Genomic DNA, 21,680 nt, shown 5'->3' with positions numbered 1-21,680 from the left:
CACAGTGGGGCAGCCCCGCTCTGCCCATCGTTTTGGGGCAGGAGGACCAAAGCAAAGGCTGTCACGGTGCTCACTCGGGTCTCCTTGGCTAGTGGGAAACCAGCCAGGTAGAGCCCTCCGCAGGGCTCGAAGCTCGTACGACCGCGCATTGCAGGGTGAGGGACCTCGGCAGCATCGTCCCCGCACCTCAGAGGGGCTGCCCACCCTCGGAGGCCCCCAGGGCCGCCTCAGTCGCATGCTTAGGTGCTTTGCACGGCAGTATTTTACACATGTAAACTTCCCCAGCAGTTATCTCTGCATCCTTCAGAACAACGCTTTAAAATGTTTGTATCTTCTCAAGCAAGCGTTACTTTTCAGTCTCACTAGCGTGCGGCAATTCTCCTGTTGACGTTTTTGAGGAAACCTTTGCCTCAGAAAACTTCTACCTCAGAGCTGCAAGCTAACGTCATTTGTGGTAAATCAATCAGCTCACATCCTTCTAAAACTCATCCGTGTCTATTTTTATGAGTCACTGATTTTTGACTCTCGCGTGCATGTTTTCTGAAGGGACTCAAAGCCCTTAATTAACACTCGGCTTTCACAAGTGGTTAGAAAAATTCAGTGCTGAGATGCTTTGAAATGGCAGGCTGTGAAAATCTCTATTCCCGTCCTCTTGCAAAGGGCCAGCCCAGCATGCCGGCAGTCCTGGTCAACCTCAGCATCTTCAGGGGGCAAGCAGCACCAGCCCACCAGCCGCTCGCTATCTGGCCCCATCTGAGACAGCCTTTTTTTGTCCAAAAAAATGCAAGTTCCAGTGCCTGGATGCATGGATGCACAGCTGCTCGCCTGATGCTCGTCTGAGCGAGCTACAGCCACGTGCGCACGGCTGGGCACGCTCCGACACCCTGCCCAGCACGTTGGCTCACACGCGCAGACGCACACACGTGTGCGTGGCGATAGTGACCCGTGACCGCTGCACTGAAGGACTCGCTGCTCTTGCCTGCCGGCTGCTCACCAAGCGTTTCGTTCCTACCTGCCAACAACCTGCCTGCAGACCTGCGGAGGGTCACAGGGTACCTCCTGGCTAAGATCACTGAGCTGGACCGGAGGAGCTGATCTTTGCTCTCCACGACTTTCCAGAGTGTTTCCCGAGAGAGGTGTGGGATATGGCATCTCATCCCACTTCCACTGCAAAACTCCCCCGTGTCCATCCCCACTCCGGGCCCTGCGGGCTGGCATGGCAGAGGGATGCAGAGGACCGCTCAGCATGGGCGGATGGATGGGGCTTTCTCCGCAGTCCCTGCCCACACTCCTGGGAAGCAGCACATGCCATTCCTCCCGCCCTGCCCCTGCCGAGGGGGAGAGGGGTCGACCTGAGCAGAACCTCTTTCTGTCCTTTCATTTTCCTCCACGCAACCTACAGCTTCTCCCCTCACACTTTTTTTGCCCTGAGAAAGGTCTGAGGCATACCAAGTACTGCTTCAGGCTATCCATCAAAACAGCCCTGCTGAAGGTGGGATTGCTCCAGGTCTCAGTGCAGCCACCAGCCCACCCTGCCAGAGGATGCCATCCCAAAACAAGGGGGTAGGATTAGTGGTTGGTGTCCCGCTGACACAACCTTGACTGCTGGTTTACATCACCAGCATCATCAGACAGGTTGAACCGCACCTGCCGTGCCCATTTTCCCTTATTTGCTCTCCTCCTTCCCAAGCCCTGACTGCTGTTACTCTTTTCCCCTCTGGACAAGGAGCCATTACTGAATAAATTACACATGCCAACCGGCTGGGCCAGAGAGATAACAAGGCATCAACCAGGAGGCGTTCGCAGCCGTCCCGCGGCAGGCAGGACATCCCCCACCAGCTGCTGGCAGCTCTGCACCGCGGCAGGTCCATGGCACCGACCCACTGCGGTGGCCGTGCAGGCAGGAGCTCGCTGGCAGCCCGTGGTTCCTCCTGCCCACGGCCGGCACAGCCCGGCTCACGGCCAGCCCCAGGCAAAGCTGGAGATGGGGGAAAGGGGAGCAGCGTTAGAAAATGGGGAAAGTGCTGTCAAAGCCACTAGTGCATCATTCAATACCCCGATGGGCTTCGGAGCCTGGCCATGAAGCAAGAGTGCCTCAATAATGGGCAAAACACAGGCTTACGCAATGCGGAGTTATATTTATCCGTGCTATCTCCACGCTGCCAGGAGCCATTTACGAGCACAGCTCCTGTTCAAGGAGTGGCACGTACCACCAAAGAACAGGTAACCTCCCCAGGTGAAGCAGCTGGGCAGGTGACCGGCTCTGCCAGCGGAGCCAGAGAGAAGCCCAAGGACAGCCCGAGATCTCCGTGTTGATTTGCAGTAAAGGAGATTGGGATCTCAGAGGCTTCAGGTCCCAGTAGGCAGGACCCCATCCCGACCCAGGGCCGGGCACTCAGGGAGGGCTGGCCCTGCCAAGACAGATGCTCTTAATTCACCGTGTTTTCCTCCTCTCTATGGAGACAAAAGATAAAATGTCAGCGAACCTTACCAAATACTGATCATTGAGACTTCTGACCTCATTATCCTCTGCCTTCTCCGACAGCTGTGGCCAAAGAAATAGAGACACGAGACATGGGCTCCTTTCACAGGACCCTGCCTGGGGGACCTCAGTCCACCACCTCAAAATGAGAGATGCCACCCTGAAGCACAGCTCTGAAGGAGGAGATAAGAAGGGGCAGAGGCAGGGGCTGCCATCGCAGAGTGAAGGGCTAGCTAAGGCTTTGCATAGCTGAGAAGGGGGCAGGAAGGAAAAACGTCAAACCACAGAGCTCTGCCAAGTGCTTGGCGCTGCTTCCGGCAGCAGTTTTGCAAAACTTAATTAATGAGCAAACATCTGCGGCTTCACATCCCGTGAAGCACATTCACAAAAACATGCTCCATTCATGCAAAAAAATGAAATAAATTAATTAAAAAAAAAAAATCACTGCTGCTCAAGCAGGTGGGAAAGCTGTGGAGAACAAGAGCAGGAGAGGCAGGCATCGCCGGCGCGGGCTGCAGCGGCAGCAGGACAGCTGTGCCCGAGCTCCAGGGACAGCGTGACCCCCGGCACGGCTTCCTGCGCTGGAGGAAGAGGTCTGGGGCACACCCAGCTCCTCTCAAAACAGGCTCTACCGACAGAGAAAGGCAATCCACCGAAAATTCGCCTTCAGCCAAGTCCCCGTCTGCCTCCACCTCCCCGCTGCCCAGAATCCTTCAGCCACTCGCAGCCCGCTCGAGTTGCAGGCTACGTACCGCTTTCTTGCAAGTCCAAGGTCAGGGCTCGCAGCATCCGCGCACCCAGGGAATGGAGCACGAGGCACAACAGCTTCGGCTCACCAGCGAGCTCTGACTTTTCTCTTTCTTGGCCGCTTCTTCACTCCCACGCTACATGTCCTGCCGCCACCACAGGGATCTCTCCCAGCGTCTGTGGACTGATCAGGGAGGACAGGACAGGGATTGACGTGGGCACCTCACCCATCTCTTTGAACCTGCATGCCAGAGCAGGAGCGTGCTTTCCACCAGACACAAACACATCCTCACCCAAGCCCTTCAGCTGCAAGAGGACCCCCCCAGTAACTTCCCGGCTTCATCTCCATGTCACTCATGGTGGCGAGGCACCCAGAGGAGAGCAGCAGAAGAGCAGAGGACCATGCAGACCAGGATTTGCTCCCACCTGTGGCCAAGAGCAGACAGCCAGGGAGGAGCACCAGACCAGGACCTGCAGCTCCTCTTCCCCAAAACCTCTGCTGGGGCTCCACGGCACAGAGCTCCCAGGGCCACGGCAGCCCACGGAGAAACCAGATGGTCTGGGCAGACACCTCAGCCGCCTGGCACGCAGACCACCGTGCCACCCCACAACCAGGGAGTCTAAAATGGGAAGGACGAAAAGGCACGCCCCCCTCTCGTGGCAGATGTCCTCACTCTGGGGACCACGTCTCACACTTTCTCTAAAAATCAGAACTAATAGTGTACTTTAGAGAATTACTATACCCCACAGTGCAGGTTTGTTTTCATGATGGGGGTCTTGGAGGACAGCAAACATCGCAGCCGTACCAGCCGGGAGGGGGGGGGCAAGGCTGCCCTCCCCCCCAGCACCCACATCTGTGCTGCAAAGTGGAATTTCCAGCTTTTCACCACCACAACACAGATTCCACCCACCACCCGCCTTACCAGGCAGTAACGAGAAGTAAGATCAGCCTCCTGTTTCACCAATAAACACTTCTGTCATATTTGTAGCAGCTATTCAAGAAGCAGATCACTGTTTTCTTCAGTCACATTTCCTATTTAACTACCCGGTGAGAAAATTAATTCACACATTTTTGCTTTCTGGATCAAACGTTTAAAATCAGAGCAAAGTCAGCTGGCATTTTTCTGGCTACCGAAGAGAGAGGGTTTTGGTGTGAGTGCTTGCACGGCTACAAATCTGACTGAGAGCAGTCTGCAGGGTTTTTCGCCAGAGAAACTTAACAGATGCAAAACCCAAGGGGAAAAGAGACCAGGGCACAAACACAGCCAAAGCCAAATCCTTTTGCCTCTGACACAGGGACGGTTTTGGCATTACTCATGCTGCCCCAGATGAAGCTGGATGACCGGGACACGCTGAGCAAACACGGTGCGGCACACGCTTCTGAAGGCTCTTCTTCCTCCCACTCCTTTACAGTGGGTAATGTCGACTGTGGGCTCGATGGCTTTCCAGCAAACACAGCCTTAGGTCTCCGATTCCCAGTGATAACAAAACATCTTTAAACAAAAATCAATTCCGTTCTTCCCAATGCTTTCTATGTCACGTTTGGCAGAAATATCCTGCACCAGTGCAGGGAGCGCCTGGGGCTGCCGACACGAGCCCTGGCCAGGCTGCCCACCCAACACACCGCAGCCCCAGCTGGAGCACTGCCGCCCGGCAGCACCGCCGGCAGGCACCCAAGGGTGGTCTCCAAACCCTCTCTCTCTCTCCAGTGCCTACGAAAGATTTAAAAATTATGCGGCTTCTTTTCTGCTGGGAATAATCCTCATCACACTGATCATCACCACCTTATTTTATTTACCCTCTCTTCCCTGGTTCCTTGCTCTTTTGCAGTCTGGATGTCAACCATTAGACCAGCGGCTATCTTTCTACCTGGCCCAGCATAAGAGAATCCCAGGTTGCAACCAAAATTTGAAAGAGCGGTGCTGATACCAGTACCGTATTTTTTAACTGCTCTCTGCACTGTGTCTCGTGTCCATTTCAACAGCGGGCATCTGGTCACGCGCCCCACAGTCTGAATCCTGTTCAAACATACGGAATCCCAGGAGCAAGTATCAGCAAGGTGGCTATTTGGAGCACACACTTGGTGTGTGTTCGAGCAGAAACGGCACCAACTAGCCCCTCCACACAGGGTCTTGTTGGAAGAGCGGACACATACTGGGAAACCTGAGCATCCCTTGCTGGAGCAGCGGCCAACCGAGCCAGCACCCCAGCAGCAGCCTCACAGCAGGCACGCTGCCTTGTTCACCTGTGCAAAGAGGCAGCCTCCAGTGAGCCTCCCAAACATTTTCTGGAGGCTATCTACAGAATACCAGTGTTCCCAGTTCAGCCTTTTCACACCACCACATGGCCAGCAGCATTTCGTGGCTGGGACCACTACTCCTCGGGTTGCCAGAGCTGAGCGACACTACCAGTGGCCCCGGCAGAGACGGGGCCAGGAGCCAACACGAAACAATGGAAACCATTTACAGAGCAGGAAGCTGCATCTGCTGGATGAAACGCTATCTTCAAACAAGACGTGTTTGGATAACTCCAGTTTCATAACTCGCCTCTTCCGATGTTAGGAAATCACAGTAATAAAAAGAAAACAAAATGGGGGAGAAGGAACTTGGCATGGGGAACAATGGGAGAATTGCTTGAACCACGGTGCTGCCTCGGAGGTGAGCCCAGCCTGCTGCGTCTCACCCCCGGGGCAGCGGGGCTCCAGCTGCAGGCTCCAAGGACCTTGCACAGGAATTAAGGTCTAGTCAAGTATCAGTGGAAAAAGAGTTAAATCTGCACTACAGACATCAAGAGCACAGTAAATTTTGATGATCTTATATATTACCATATTTGCTTGATTGTTTTTGTTTTTAATCGAAATCAAAGCCACCTTGGGGGAGGGAATTAGACAGAGATCAGAATTTGGGGTCCAGCAGCACTTATCTTCATCATCTTAAAGGTAATGGAAGGGATGGTCTTAAAGGGTGGAAGAGGATGGCAAGTCACCTTTTCTTGGCATTGACCACTTCTTGGGCAAAGACAGACACCTATTTTCTGGCGTTAGCAGTGCTGAATTATGGTGTAGACCAACCTGCCTGCTCCATAAATTCCTGCTAATTCCATGCTAACCTGAAAACCCTACAGACATTAGAGAAGGACTTAACAGTGTCTTAGTAGGTCACTACTTAGCAAGGAGAAGCAATGAGAGGGAAGACAAACACAACAGCTCCTCAGCTCCAAGCCCAAGGCAGCTGCTCTCTGAGCCGGCACAATGTGAATTCCCATCAGAGCTACTGCCTGAGCAGCGAGGTCAGCTGAAATCCTTACTCCAAATCACACTCCCCGGCTAGGGGCAGCTTTATTTTCCAGAGTGCACAGTTCCTCTCCGACAGTTTTTGCAGACAAAGCAATAAACAGCCCTCACTCTCCATCACCCCGCGAGGCGGAGGGGAGCAGCCAGCCCGTCCTGGGTAGATCACCCCACGGTTTGGCCACACCACAGCGGCCAGCATGGCACGGCACAACACGGCACCCATGAGGACAGCCCGAAGCAGATAATCCCCCTGCACAGTAACTCCATTTTGCAGAGGAACACAGGGCAGCCGCTCAGCCACCTGCTCTGCATGGCCCCCCCCACGCTGGGCGCTGGCCCCCGGCTCCGAAACGCGCCGTGGGGACAAACCAGCCACAAGAACAACGCAGGGGGGATTGCAAAGGCAAGGCTTGGTAACGGGATTTTGTTCCTATTTTTAAACACTGAGGCTTTAATGTAAATCAGGGCTGGCTGCTCCACTGACAGCTTCACGCCGTCCTGTTTGCTCTGACCCGTCTGTGCAAACGGGTGTTTCGGGTGCTGCGGGCGGGAGTGCTGCTGGGGGCCGGGACACGGGGGACCCCGCTTCGACAGCCGGCCGGTCCTGTGGTCACTGCTCCCGCGGCTGCCACCTCGAACAATTTAGGACAAGGAGCCAAAAGCTGAGGTCACTCGGCTCTGGCCGCTGGACCCCTCCCCAGCACCCACCTCCTCTCCCCACCCGCCCCAGTCCAAATATAAACTTGCTTACAGGAAATGCCTTAAAGAAAAGGCACCTCCCTGAGTCCCGAAGAATGCCCAGAAAATAAACTGTCTCTGGACATGAAGGAAATGGCTTTTTTTTTTTTTTTTAAAAAAAAAAAATCACACTGCAAAGCAGCTTTAACCCTTTCAGTCCCTGCTGCAAACTCAGCTGCACCTGCATGCCTCAGGGTCTCAGGGTATTTCAAGGTGTCTGTGCTCCAGACTGGCGATGAGAGAGGAGCCACCTGGCAGAAGTCCCTGTGTCCTTGCAGCATCTCCAGGTCTTGAGCAAAAATGGTCCAAAATCCACAATCCAAACGCAAACTCTTTTTCTGATAAGGAAAGCACCAGACCCTCAAAACAGGCTCATAGCCTGGGACTTACTCTTAATTTTCCATGAACGCAGGCTCCATTCCCAAAGCCGCTGGGCAGAGGAGGAGCTCGCACAGTTGTTCGCATTACTGGAGGTCCTGCATCGGCCCACGCAGCTGGGGAGGCCGGGGGGCTGCACCTGCGCCTCCCCCTCCCCACCCCTTCTCCAAGAGCCCTCCCGCGGGGTGCATTAGTCCCGGGTCACCTACGAGGCTCCCTAAGGAAGTGTGCTGTGCCGTTCTGCAGCTAGAAATGCGGTTCCCGAGCTTCCCGCAGAGAGCAGGGACGGGGTCCCCACGTGCAAACTGCCATTAGAAAGCTGCAAAGAGAAAGGCAAAGCGGCATGGCCCCGGCCGGCCCCCAAACCCCCGGCAATACCGGCCCCCAAAGCCAACAGCTCCCACCCTGTGCAGGCATAGCACCGCGTCTGCTCCAGCTGGGCTGGGGAGCAAAGCGACATATGGGGGCTTCGGAAGTACAAACGCTGTTTTCATACCAACATCCCTACACAAAATACAAGAAAGAAAAAGAGAGAAGAAATCCAGGAAACCCAAGACACGGAGAGGCAGCTGTCTCAAAACAGTCGGTCAAGGAGGCTCCAAAGCAAACAGCCCGGGAGATCCCTCCGACCAACGCGCCAGCGCGGTGGCACGGGCACTGCCGTGGGCACGGGCACTGCCAGGGCTGCTGGAGAGGAACGGTAATGGGGCAGGACCAATAAGTAAAACTTGGTGGCAGGATTCGGTAGCGTCCCCCTGCATTCACAGGTCACAATCTACAGAGAAGGCAATTCTGTGATCTCTCTTCTACAGAGGAGAAAGCTGAGGCAAAGCCTCTCCTGAAGCAGTCAGGAGCAAAGCCAGGAGCACAGCCCAGCTCCCCGCATTTGCAAAAGTGCTTCCCTTGTCACCAGACCGCAACGCCTCCCTAAATGTGCCCCTTCAAAAATGTATACTCAGGGCTTTAAGTCTCAGATGCACAAAGTAGTTTGATACAATTCAGCTGCTGCTGCAAAATGCCTAAAATACTTGTTGCTTTTTGGTTTTTTTGAACAGCAGCAGCACTGGAAAAGTCGTGCTGCAGAGGTGTGTGCAGGCCCTGGGCGTGGGAAAGGAAAGCAGCGGGGTCAGCTTCCACTTGGCTGGAAAGCAAGTGTCCGCCCGGAGCACAAGTCAGGGGTTCAGCACGAGATCACGCCTGCCTCCTGAGAAGAGAGAGAATTTCTGTTCAGTCCATGATTTCTTGCCTCATGTATTGAGGCATCCAGCAATCCCTGCAGGAGGAGAGCCTGCATGAGCTGGCAGTCATCCTGGAGAGCGGTAACAAGTGCTTTGGAGAGCTCCATAGCAGAAGGATGCTTCTGCAATGGCCAAGCAGGGTCCAAGAGAGCAGGGTTGTTCTTCTGACTCTGCGGAGACAAGCTGTACAAGGAAATCCAGTGATCACGTAAGCATTTTGGTATCTCAAGCCTCTGGAGATGCCCACATGGAAGGTGTTAGGGAAGAGCAAATCATGCAGCAGACCCAGCAGATGTCCCGTCCGGCTGACGCTAGCAGTTTTGAGGACGGACCTCTCCAGCAGCTGAAGTCTGCAGCAATGTGAAGTGCACGGAGGCATGTACTGAGAGCGCAGCCGGGCAAACTGCGGGAGCCCCGAGCACTCCCGCTGCTGTACTGCGCCTGGTATACATTTTACAGGGACAATAAAAGCACCTCTAAACTTAAACGGTCTTCAGAGCAAAACTGCTGCATGTGCTTGTCACCGCTGCCAGCAGCAAGATGGCAGCTGGGGTTTCACCTCCCGCAGCCTTTGGGGACGGGGAGCCGCGGTGTCGGCCGAGAGCCCCGACTGCTGCCCGAGCAGGCGGCCGAGGGGATGCGGGATGCCGGCACTGCTGCCCCATCGCTACCTGCTTGGCCCCACGTCCCCGGCATCCCAGCACCCGCGCTGCCAGGCTGGCAGGGCACGTCCCGCACCTCGGCAGAGCAGCTCCAGCACCTCAACAGCAGGCACCCTCGCCGGCCATGGACTTCGTGCCACACTCGGATGCCTCTGCTACAGGACAGTAATTCCTCCTGGACTGGGGAGGAAACGATGCAACGTCCTACAGCGGCACTTGTAAATCATTTATTTGGACTTCAGCTTAATTTCTGCAGCCCTCTTGTCACACTACCAGCCCTGGATGGCCTACAGGATGGCCACAACACAACACTCATCCGTCCTCCTGACAGGATGAGGCCCTGGGAAGACAAACAGCAGACGCACAGGTACCTTCCTCTGTGATTCCCAGGTAGCCGCTGCCAAGCTGGCCTGTAGGCAGAGAAGATTTAGGCAGCACAGAAACTAATGAGGCCATATAACTGTCCAGCAAGAAACTTTCCCTGCTCCAAACTAGCAATAAAAGATCAGAATCAGAAGCATTTGTAATGCAAGATAAAAAGATTTGGAGATGGGCACGAGGATGCTGAATGAAACAAAAGGGAGGGGATACACCACTGCTAGGGACACGCTAGCTTTGCCATCGCCTGTCAAGCCAACGCTTATCCTCCCATCGGCCGGGAAGGGGTCCCTGGGCTAGAGGGGAATGGGAGGGGGCTGAGGGGACCCAGGCAGGGCAATGGGGCACCCCAGCACACGGCAGGTACTGACAACTTGTCTTCTTATATACACAATCTCAGGCGCACTTAAGTCCTTCAAGCCTTTTTTTTTTTTTTTTTTTTTTTTTTTTTAGAAGCCCATTATTTTTAGCTGGGGGAGAACCACTGCCTCCTAAATTCTTGCTGCTCCTGAGACACTACCATAGCTCCCAGGACTTTATCCCAGGAGAAACGATACAGAGTTCATGCCCAGCCCCAGCCATTAAGGCCGGTGCATGCCCATGTCCAGGAGGCTCATGCCAGTGGCTCTCACCAGGGCACAGCCTCCCCGGGAGGTTTGCTCAGGAAGGCATACAGCGGCTGCGGAGCAATTCTCTGTCTCGGAAAACGAAGCTGAAACGCCGGCCCTGACTGCCCAGCCGTCCTGCTCTTGCCCAATGACACTGATGAAACGAGGTCAAGTGCGCTCTGAGTCACGCTGAGCGTCACCGTCCCACAGCCTCGTGACACCTCTGCCTGCCACTGCTTGTGGCCATTTCCAGTTTCACTGGAAACTGGAGCAGCAGAGGGAATTGACCCCCAGCCGCCCCTCGCCAGCTGCCCCCTGAGCAAACCTCCGCCTGCAGCCCCAGGAACCGCTCCACCTCCCTCCCCAGCCTGACCCGCCACCCCCAAGCCCAGCTTTTAGCCCAGTGCTTGCAGCAAAGCCTCCTCGTCTTCAGTCTTTCCCTTTTTTTCTTCCTTTTTTCTTTAAACGCTCGCTTTCTTGTCCTCTCTGCCTGCGCTTCCTTCCCCAGCCCCAGGCTGAGCTACCAGCCACCCCACTCTGCAGACACGGGTCCCTGGTGGGAAGGCAAGGGGATGGGAGGGGGGCAAGCCCCCCAGCCCCTCTGCTTCGCTCCTGCACAGCCTGCAGTCGCATGGAAGAGGCGCGCAGCTCAGGGACGGATCCCTCCATGCTTGCAGATTTACTGCCCTGGCTCCACAAACGCCTGGTTTCCAGCTGGCAGCCTGCCGTGGGGCTGTCGGTTTGACCTCGTCCCCCCAAAACAGGCGGCAGCAGAGCGGCTGGAGCACCCGGCGAGGGGTGCGGCGGAAGCGTTTTGTTGCCATTCCTAGAAGGAATGGGGAGAGAGCACGACTCCTCTGTGCTGCACCACACAAAAGGGCATTCAGAAACTGAACTCGTGCCCTTGACGGCAGCGAAAATATTCTTGTAAAATTCACGGCGGGGGGAAGAGAGGGAGAATAGAAACCCCATGATGTACCTTTGCAAATAAATAGTACTTGAGCAGCGACACGCTTGCGGGTCAGAAGCACCTTCTCCCGCTGCCACCCGCATACGCCGGCACGGGCAGCGCTGGCAGCGTGGAGTCCTTAAATAGCAGCGTTAATCACTTCTGCCCCAGCGAGCTTTGAACACAGGCATCAAAGCCTGCTCCCAAAGGGCACAGCGAGCCCGTGACCGGCCCAGAAGGCGCAGGCTCTCTGCAGGCCCCGCGTGCACATGTTGCAGTCAGATGCTTTTCACTCCCAGATAAAGGGCAGGAAATCCCCCGGCACACCCGGGCTCCGGAGCGCTGGGCCCCTTGGGTTCATCGGCGTGCCATCCCGGGAGGAGCCGTCGAGCTCCTGCTCCCAATTAAGCAACGGGAGGCCCAAGCCTTGGCTGCGGGTTCCATGGAAATCCAGATGTTCACCCCGGGACCGCGCTGCCCTCCAGCCCGTGCCAGCAGCTGGCTGTCCCGGCAGTTATCCCGAGTGCCACGTCAGCCTAGGCACTCTCGTCACATTGGATAGACAGGGAGGGGAGCAAAGAAATGGCAGAGCACAAGCACACCCCGCTGAAGGCTCGTCCCCTCCTGCAGCACCCCGGGCTGTGACACTGCGTGCCTCCGTCTGTGTCCCCCCCGAGGTGGGCAGCCCGGCAGGGGCAGAGCCGGCGCTGGACAAGGCTGAGCAGAGACCCCTCGCTCTGCTGCTGAGGGGCTCGGTCCCCAGCTGCCGTACCTCCCCTCCCGCTCTCCCCACACACACAGGTCAGCGGACCCGAGGCTGACGTTACATCCATCCCGGTGACCGCCCCAAGCTCCCGCTGCCTTCCCTGCACCGAGCACAGCAATCGCAGTCGCAGCAGCGAGCGTTTTCCTGCCGCCTTAGCTCCCAAACCCTGCACGACTGCTAGACCCAGCTCAAAGAGACTCTGCTAGGGACCAGCCTGCTCCTCAGCGGCTGCATCTCACAGACACGAGGTGTGATGCCAAACCGCAGCCCGGCCCCACCTGGCCAGCCGGTTTTGGTAGCCCCAAGCTTCCCCTGACCAGCAGAAGCAATCCGTGACACAGACCAGGACGTCTCAGTGGGACCTGCGAGACAGACACTGGGGAAGCCACAGAAGGGGACGGCTGAGTGCGGCCATGGGACAGACAGCACAAGGAATTCAAGCTGGAAAAGTGCCTCCGTCCAGCGGGATACCAAACGGTTGAGCCCCCCCAGGGAAGGTCCCTCAAGCTGCCGCGCTTGTTAATGCCCGTTCCCAGCACCAGCCGTTAACGTTTCCTCTGCCTCTAACTGGCACTGGGTGACAAGTGCCCTTTTCTGATAAGGGATCCTTCAACTGGCTCGACAAACCGCTGCGCGCTGGGCGAGCGTGCCCACGTGGTGCGGGAACCCTGTCGATTATTAACTGAGCGGCAGAGGGAAGAGCAGCGGGCTGGCAAGACACCCGCCCGTGGGTGTCACAGCTGAGCAACCAGCGATGAGGGCTGGATGCCCCAGGACCCGGCGGGAGCCGCATCCCACAGGCTCGGGGTTGGCACCCAGGGTCACTCCGGGGGAGCACCAGGCAGCGGAGGGACGAGCACTGAGAGAGGCAGAGCGAGGCCAATGCAGCTCCACACTGCCGACAATCCCTCGTGTGGAACTGTGCAAGTAACGTGCCAAATTAATCGGGACAGACAATGAAAACCCGCAAGCCGTCGCTTCCTGCACCTAAAAAACAATGTCTTGCTGGAAACATTGGAAAAGACCCTGTCCCTTTAAATTTCTGCACCCGGCCCCGGCAGCCTGGAAAAGTTAATATAATTATCCGGAGGGTGACTTTCAGAAAGGCTCACACAAGAAGGGTTATTGTGGCTCAATCATTAACTGGGCGGGAGACCCCCGGCCTTGCTGGAATGTGGCCGCATGCTGCCGGACCTCTCCGGAGCACACGGGAGCTTGGCACAAAGGTTAACGGACCGCTCCTCCACCCGGGCCACCGGTCCCTGGGAAGGCTCCGGCCGCTTTCCAGCACAGCCTTTCTTCCAGCGCTAAATCCAACTGAACACCTCCTTCCCACTTCCCAGCGGGGCTGGAAGAGCATGCGGATAAAGGAAAATTGAAAAACGAGAAGACCCGACTTCCACACAGACGTCACTGCCACACATGCCTCAGCTCCCACCTCGGCTCACCCCGGGCAGTGCCGACAGCACCCGCGGTTTGGGGTGCTGCTACTCCAGGTAGCTCCTCTCGCCTCAGAGTGCCGCTGCTGCGGCAGGACCGGCACAGCCATGGCAGGCCTGGCAAGAGCAACGGCATCCCAGCCTTTGCAGCCCGCATGCTGCCCCTGAACGCCTTTTACACCCACAAAACCAGCTCAGCTTTCATCCCTGGGCTCTGGCAATACATTTCACCAAATCTGGTGGGCAGAAGGATAAAGCAGAGTCTCTGTTATCAGGCTGGCGGAGATGGAAGGAGATACCCGTGCTACGTGATGCACCGCTGGGCTGGGGAGATGAGCCCCGGAGCAGGGCAGAGGTCCCACTGTCCCACAGGACCCTCCCCAGCTCCCCACGCAGCCGGGGCCGCAGTGACCGTGCCGGGAGGTATTTCCTGCCTCCACAGCCTCGCTGCCGGCACTGCTGCCTATATTTGGAGGATTGAACTCCCACATACATCTGAACGCAAAAGCCCTTCCAAAACCATGCAACAGGCAAATGCAAGTCTGCAAACTCCTGCAACAGGCAAACTGTCTCGCGCTCTTCAAGGAACAAACAGTTTAAGGAAGGAGACTTGGTTGTCCTCTCTACTGGGGGACGATTTACCCTGTTCCCCAGGAGAGCAAAGCCGGGGCAGTGCCTGGCATCCAGCAGCTCTCCCCTCCTGCCTCCTGCCGCTGCTGCCAGGCCCCGCTGCCGCACAGAGGGACCAGGCAACCTGCCCTCAGCACCCCCCACAGCACCTGCAAGGCTCGGCGCCGGCCAACTTGTCGGCTTGCTCCTTCGCTGCAAAGTCACGCAGCAACCTCTGCTACGCCCTCAGGGAAAGGGCAACCTTTCTTTCCCCTACTCGACTTCAATTGACTTTGAGAACCTTCAAATCTTTTTGAAATTAGTACAAAAACCAAGGGGAAGTACTGAAGTGCCCTTAGGCATAACCATATTTTGTTCTCTTACGAAACTAAATTGCTGGCAGCCTGTCCCATACATACGCTCAGGTTTGGACATTTGAGGCAATGCAGACAAGGAATGCTTAACAGAAGCACGGTTGGATTTATTCAGTCGGTCTTTTATTAGAAAAGTACTTCTCAGAGGAAGCGCAAGTACACGAAGAGAATGTGAGCACCTCCTCAGAAGCAGGTTTGATACCTGTTCTGCACTGGGACTGGATGTTTTGTCACATAAGGAAATTATTGACAAGCTTTTGGCAGAAGGGTGGGAGCTAATTTTTTCCCTACAAGAACGGAGAGAGGCTGACAGGGTTTGAGCTGAGCCGTGCCCCCTGCCCGGCTCACAGCGAGGAGCAGACTCCACCAGCACACACGTGCGGAGAACAGCCAGGGCTGCAGCGCCTGCTCCAGCAGCACTGCTACCTCTCTTAACTGGGTTTCAGTTAAAATGTAAACAGAAGAAAAGCACATTCATTGATAAGAATTCAAGTATGCACATAGAAAAGAATGCAGACTTCTGCCAATAATATCACGATATGCGCTCTGACATCCTGGGACTATATGAGGGTCTTTAAAAGAAGAGGCTCCCCTGCAGCAAGGAGCCATTCCAAAACACAGACCACAAAACCAAATGCACAAAGAGCTGGTGTTTAAGTTAGCCACAATCAAACAGCCCCTGAAAAAACAGCCTCTCACCTTGGCAGCACGGTCTGACAGATTACTGCTAGTTCACAACGTGACAAACTGCGCACGCACAGCAAACCCATCCGTTTCTACCAAACCCAAAGGTCTCCAGAAGAGACGATCGACTGGAAACACATGCCCGTGGTGCCAAAAGCCAGAACGCAGAGTCCAGCCTCCCCCCGCTGTAGCGCAAGGACCCGATCCGAAGCCTCCTGACGTCAATGCAGTTTTTCCATGAACTCACTGACTCTCTGGATCAGATGGCAAATCTCTGCTTTTCCAGCCACCGGTTTAATCGTCAGTAATCCCAGGTAGAGGGTGGGTGAAGAGGAGCCCTGAGAAGATCTGAGGAGCCCAAAGCCCGCAGCCAGCCCATTTGCATCCCTCCGTTAGTTGAGCGATGGGTCTGCCGGCAGCGAACAGGTCAGCAGCCGCAGAAGGAGCCAGGGCAGCCTCACACGCCGAACCCTGGGACTCCCATGGAAGCAGCGGATTCTCACCCCACGCGCTGCTGTGACTCAGCCCGGGAATGACGGGGATCCAGTAACAGCTCGAGTATGTCAGGAAACGTGTACCAGCTCCGAGCTTCTCCTCCTCCCCGGCTACAGCACCAGCCACCTCGTACCGGCAGCGCGTCTAGCCGGACACACGGACACCCGGGGCCGAACAACCCACCGGGCAGCACCGTCCCGCTGCTGGAAGCGGCTCCATCTGCCAGCGCGGCCCGAGCAGCATCCTCCGGAGCTGCACGCAGCAGACTGCCGGACGCTATCTTCCGAAATTTGCCCCCTCCTCCCCCCCAACACACACACAAACACCCCCCGCACCCAACCGCAGGTTTCTGATTTACCTCCGGGCTGTGCCGCGCCCCCGTCAAAACCGCGCTTCCTCGGGGCGGGGGGGGGGGGGGGCGGCTGCCGAGTCCCGGCGAGGGGGAGGAGGAAGAGGAGGAAGGGGGGTGAGGGCGCAGGACCCCTCGGCCCCGGCGCCGCCGCGGGCTGGGGCTGCTGCCAGCCGCGGCTCCGGCTGTTGTCGGTGTGAGCGCGGCCGCCGCAGGTGCGGGGACCCGCCGGCTCCGCCCCGGGACCCGCCCGTTCCCCCCCCCCGGGACCCCCCCTCCCGCCGCTGCCGGCGGCCAGCTCCGGGCTGCGAGGCCGGAGGTCCCGAGGCCGTGCCCTGCACGCCAAACCGTGGAGCCGCACCGGCCGCAGCCTGAGCAAGGGGGCTGCCGCGACACGCGTGAAACCCGTCACGATCCCAGAGCCCGTCCGCGTCCCGCGCTGCCCCAGCACCCCGCTCCATTCAGCCATCGCCCGCCCTCCGCTTCCAGACAGGCAGCAGCAACTGCAGGGACTGGTCCGGCCCCGGCTTCGCATGCCGGACCGTGGGCTGGGGGCCCCACGGCTGGGACACCAAACAGCTGCAACCTCCCCACCGGGCTGAGCGCCCACGAGGGTCCCTCGGGCTGTTCCCCCTCAAAGAGGAGCCCCAGGACAGTTTCTGGAGAGATGCCCGGCTGTCCCTAGCTCTCCCTGCCCATCAAACCGAGCAGATGGCAAAAGCAGGGGTGCAAGCCGCAGCAAGTCGCCAAGAAGCTGCTCTCGTGGGACTTGTTTCCTAAAAATGCCCCTCACGCTGCAGGGGATTTTCTTACTCGGTAGTTACTCCTCCGACAGCACAGGGTGAGGAAGATCCTCTCCATGGCGCACACATCTCACAACCTGGCTCCTGGATCCCTGACCCGTGTCATGTCAGATGGGACCGGCCACAGACTATTCACAAGAAGGTGAAGGAGAAAATAGGGGATAGGGTCTAGAATAGAGGGCCTAAGAGGAAAAAACACTGTTTAAGGTGGACTTGAAGGAGGAATCTTTTTGTGAGAAATGGGAGGCATAAGGGTTGGAGGTCAGGAAGCACCAGCCTGAGCGTGGAAGGAGAAGCAGAGAGGAGGCAAAGCATGAGACAGAGGCGACGGGACACTGGGCAAGAGGCTTGATGGCGAACACACAGAGCACAGATGCAACGCAAGGAGAGCCAGGCAATGATTTGGCACAGGGAGGGCCAGAAAAACAGGAGAGACCAGGTACATTGCAGGGATGCCACAAACCAGCTTTTCTCTTGAAATTACCGGTTGGAGGGCTGCCCAAGCACCCAAACATGTGAGGATCGAGGAAAAAAACAGAGGCTTTTTTCCATTGTTTTCATAGTCTGAGAGGCTTTTGATGCACATCTTCCTTCCTTCCTTCCCGAGCCCCAAGCTCCTGACCCTCCTCCCACCAACCTCCCGACCGCCTCTGCTCCCCCACTGCAGCCCTGTACACCACAGCCCTTGCCTCTGGAGGGAAGGGGCTCTCAGCAACAGGCCACTCAATGAGGCCGTTGTTGACTTGAAAGTCTTCGTATAGCTTTGTGCGAGGGAGCCTCTCGCCAGCCAGGGACTGGGGGGGGGGGGGGGGGGGGGGGGGGCAAAGGAAGAGCAAGCAGTTGATGCCACCCCCATGGTCAGCCATGGCGAAGGGAGCGGCTCTTGGTCCGCACTGGTGGAGATCAGTGGAAGGTTAACTACAACAAGGAGCGATGGAGGCTGCAAACACCCCGCCACAGAACCACAATGGTCAGAAGGGGGTTCGGGGCACCAGAAACCCAGCCAAGCCCCGACCCCGCAGCAGCACCCCCAGCCAGCCCTCTGCCTTATGTTCACCATCCACAAAGTGCTGCTCTCCAGCTCCTGGGGAGGGTGACAAAAAGGGACGTCACCTGCAGCCGGATCTGCACGGGCTCGGACTGCTGCAGAGAGGCGCTTCTGCCCCGGGCTGGAGCAGAAGAGACGGCAAGTGAAACCTCAGGAAACACATGATGGGTGCAAAGCCTCGGGGTGCAGACCACCGAGCCAGCACCCCAGGGGATGGACAGCATGGATAGTGTATTCTGGGCACACAAGCAGGAAGGGGACAGAAAGACGTGGCACTGATCCCAGCGCACACAGCACAGCTGGATAAGGGCAGAGCTCACAACACTTTATACTGCCACGGGCTCACCTCTCACCCAGCACTGCGGTGGGTCAGAGCCAGGCACCATCGCCCAGGCGGCCCCAGTGGCATGGTGACGGCCAGTGGAAAAAGCGCTCGGCTCCGAGGAGGATTTCAAGCATTTTCCACTCATTTCCTCATGCAAAGCGGGAAGGGGGAGGGTGTGGGGGCAGAGAGGCAGGAAATCTCCCGGAGACGCTGAGCTATAAACTGGCGGCAAAGAGGGCAGGACCAAAGCGGCCGGTCCCACGCGGACCCCGCGCTTGGCCCGCTCACACCAGGAAAGCTGAGGCCACGCCGCCGGGGCGGATGCTGGGAGGAGCAGAAATCGCACATACCGCACACTCCCCCCGCGCCACCCCCATGAATGGGCCGCATTCACGCCCGGCGATATTAATAGTTCCCAGCGTATCGCCGAGGAATGGCGGAGCGCCTGCGGGCTCAGCTTCAGGCCGCCCCGCCGCCTGCACAAGGCGCCCAGTGTGCGCGTGTGCACACACGTGTGCTCACCCGGGCCGCCCAGCAAAGGGGTTAACGCTGCCTGTGACTAGCACGCCGGTGGAGGGGCTGCCAAGCAGAGGGATGAGGGATGGAACAGCTTGGAGCATGCTGCCCTCCCGGGCAGGACGGGGAGGAACTGGGGCTGCTGGCCAGAGCATGCCCCAGGGGGCTGGAGGTGCCCTGCCCGGTCCCTGGACAACCACCACCAGCAAGGGGAGAGGGGGTCTTTGGGGTGGTCCAAGGGGTGTCGCTGAGAAGGGACAGGAAAAAATCCAACAAAGGCCCTTTTGGGCTGGCTGGATGCTGAAAAAATGACAGGAAGGGTGAACAGGCTGGGGAGCTGCCGCCTCCTCCTCCTCCCCCCAGCAGGGAGGGTGGGGGCCACCCAGCTGCTCAGGACACCCAGACCTAAACCCGGGAAAGCTCCAGTAACAGGCTCAAAGGAATAACCTCAGCCTGGCCATTACAGGGGACTGTAAATAGGACCTCAGAAGAGCTGGGTGCACCGCAACGCACCCCGAGCTCGGCAGGCGGACAGGACTGAGTGACAGGAGCCACCTCAGCCGCAGGCGCCCAGGGAAAGCCGGGCTGAATCCTGACCCTACCTGGGAAGAGCAGCAGGCAGATGCAGCCCAGCCCAAGCCACAGACCTGAGGTCAAGGCATTTTTGAGCAAGCCGTTCGTGCTGCCCATGCTGCCTCCTCGCCTGCCAGCGCTCAAAACCCTTCCCTGCTCTGGGCAAGGTCCAGCGGGAAAATTGGCCAGGTCACACCGTGGCTACAGACGAAGGCTCGTTCTGAGGGACAGATTACACCAAGAGACACACGCCAAACACCTCTGCCGGGCCTGGGAGGCTCGGACAGTACCAATGCTGAGAAAGACCGATTATTTGGCATCCAGCTGGATCCGCAGATCCCCGGATCAAACGCTTCTCAGCACTGCGAGGACACGGCACCTCCAGGTGTGAAGGGCACACTAACACACACAGCCAACCAGGGTGGGGGGGCAAGGGGGTGCTTCCACCCCCTGGGGGGGCTTCCCCAGGCTCCAGCAGGAAACCCAAGCTCAGCTGCTATCAGCTTGCAAAGGCGCTCAGAGCCCCTCTCCGCTCTGCTTCAGCATCCCACCGGGTCACATCAGACCTGGGCGGGGGGGTCCCCTCACTAGTAAACACCTATTTTCAAGGAAGCATTCAGAGCCCCCGCACCGCCCCGGCCACCGGCTGCGCATCCTCCGGCCGGGACCCCCCCCCCCCCCCCCCGCTCCTGGCAGAGCCCCCGGCAGCGGAGCGGGAAAGGGCGCCCCCTGCTGGCCGCGGCCGGCAGCGCACCCCCCAACTACCCCCCCGCCCCCGTCAATCGGCAACAGCCCACAAACGGCAGAACCGGCAAAAAAAAAAAAGGGGGGGGGGGCGGGACGAGCCCACCGGGAAAGGATCCCTGCTCCAGGGGACCACCCACCGCGACAGGAAAACCCACGCACCCACAGCGGACACATCCTGAGCAGCCCCGAGACGGTCATTATCTGCTTCTCTTTTTCCGATGACCAAAATAAACGGGGGCGGGGGGGGAGGGTAACATTTTCTTTCAGGTGTATAAATAAAAACCGACCACAGAAACGAACAAACCAGAAGCGGGTGTCCTGGGGTAAATTTATTCACAAGCATATGCTCAGGGGACTCTTGCTCTGCCAATGCAAGCGTTACTCATGTTCCATATTTTTCCACCGCCGCAGACGGACAACGGGAGAAGCCCAGGACATTTTCACATGAACCCACTTCATCCGGGTCTATCCCCACCTCAGAGCTGGGCCCAGCCTGCGCTCGCTGCCCTCTCCCACCTTGGGGTCCCCAATTAATTTCTCTGTCTGGCAACCCAATGCAGAACATTTGTTCGCTTTTCTCAATCCCCAGCTGTAAAAGCAGCCACCCCCACCGCTGCCACCGCACCCCTTCGGACCTCCGGATCCCCAGTAAAACCCCACAAGGAGCCCCAGGCCCAGCAGAGCATCCCCAGCTCACCTGCAAGTGGCAAACCCACCCACGGGTCCTGCTGGGGGTCTCGCCACGGCAGCGCAGGCAGGTTTGTGCCCTTGCAGAGTGCCTGGATCCACACGGCAGCCACCTGTGCGGGGTACCGGGGCGTTATTCATAAATTGCCGTATACCTGATTTGGCATCAGGCATCCCACTGAAGGCCCTAATAACAGCAAGCAGGAGAGGAGCTGCCTGCTCCTCCCCTCCTGCCCACTTCAGGACCTCTCTGCAGCACAGATAACCCAGAAACCGCCTTTGCCCCATCCACCCAGCAGCCCCACTGCATCCCTCCCGCGAGGGGGTCAAGCTCAACCATGGGAAGCCAAGAAGGAGGAAGGGGAGGCACGTCCCAAGGGCCAGCCCTGGCTGCCCGCAGGACGGCTTCTGGGGCCGCAGAGATGCTCCATTGCCAGTCTCGGCACAGAGACTCAGCACCAGCGTGAAGCGAGCAAGCTGGCTCTGGCTCAGAGGAGGATGACTTCAATATCCCTGTTTACGGGAGGAAAATCAGTGGAAAGAAGTTAACTGGCACACACAGAATGGCAGATGGAGCCAGTGTCACCAGCTGCATGAGTACAGCAGGCAGGATGTCACCAATACTGAATTCCCCAGCTTCCAAGGGAGGAGGGCAAGAGGGAGGAAAAGAGAAACTCAGAGACATATGCACAACAGCATCATTCATGGGAGCTGATTTTGTGCAACAAGGGCCCTGTGTCTGGCCCAGAGCTCTAGGCAATTAAAACAGCAGCCACAGATCTCAGAGAAACAG

General features: G+C 57.6%; 1 protein-coding gene across 8 annotated transcripts in view; it reads right to left on the bottom strand.

Annotated features, from left to right (window-relative positions):
• Positions 1-21,680, bottom strand: part of STARD8 (StAR related lipid transfer domain containing 8) — a 90,522-nt gene that overhangs the window by 31,050 nt on the left and 37,792 nt on the right. The window contains exon 1 of one of the 8 annotated variants that reach the window (XM_029996914.2): positions 16,198-16,441. The exons of 6 other annotated variants lie outside the window; for them this stretch is intronic. The gene's annotated coding sequence lies outside the window, so the exon portion shown is untranslated. Of the gene's footprint in view, positions 1-15,359; positions 15,798-16,197; positions 16,442-21,680 lie in introns of those variants that run through there. One more of the 8 variants, XM_029996918.2, reaches the window with a different exon arrangement.

The sequence above is a fragment of the Aquila chrysaetos genome, chromosome 21 (genome assembly GCF_900496995.4).
Source record: "Aquila chrysaetos chrysaetos chromosome 21, bAquChr1.4, whole genome shotgun sequence".
NCBI lineage: Eukaryota > Metazoa > Chordata > Aves > Accipitriformes > Accipitridae > Aquila > Aquila chrysaetos.
This window is presented reverse-complemented; position numbering and strand designations above follow the sequence as displayed.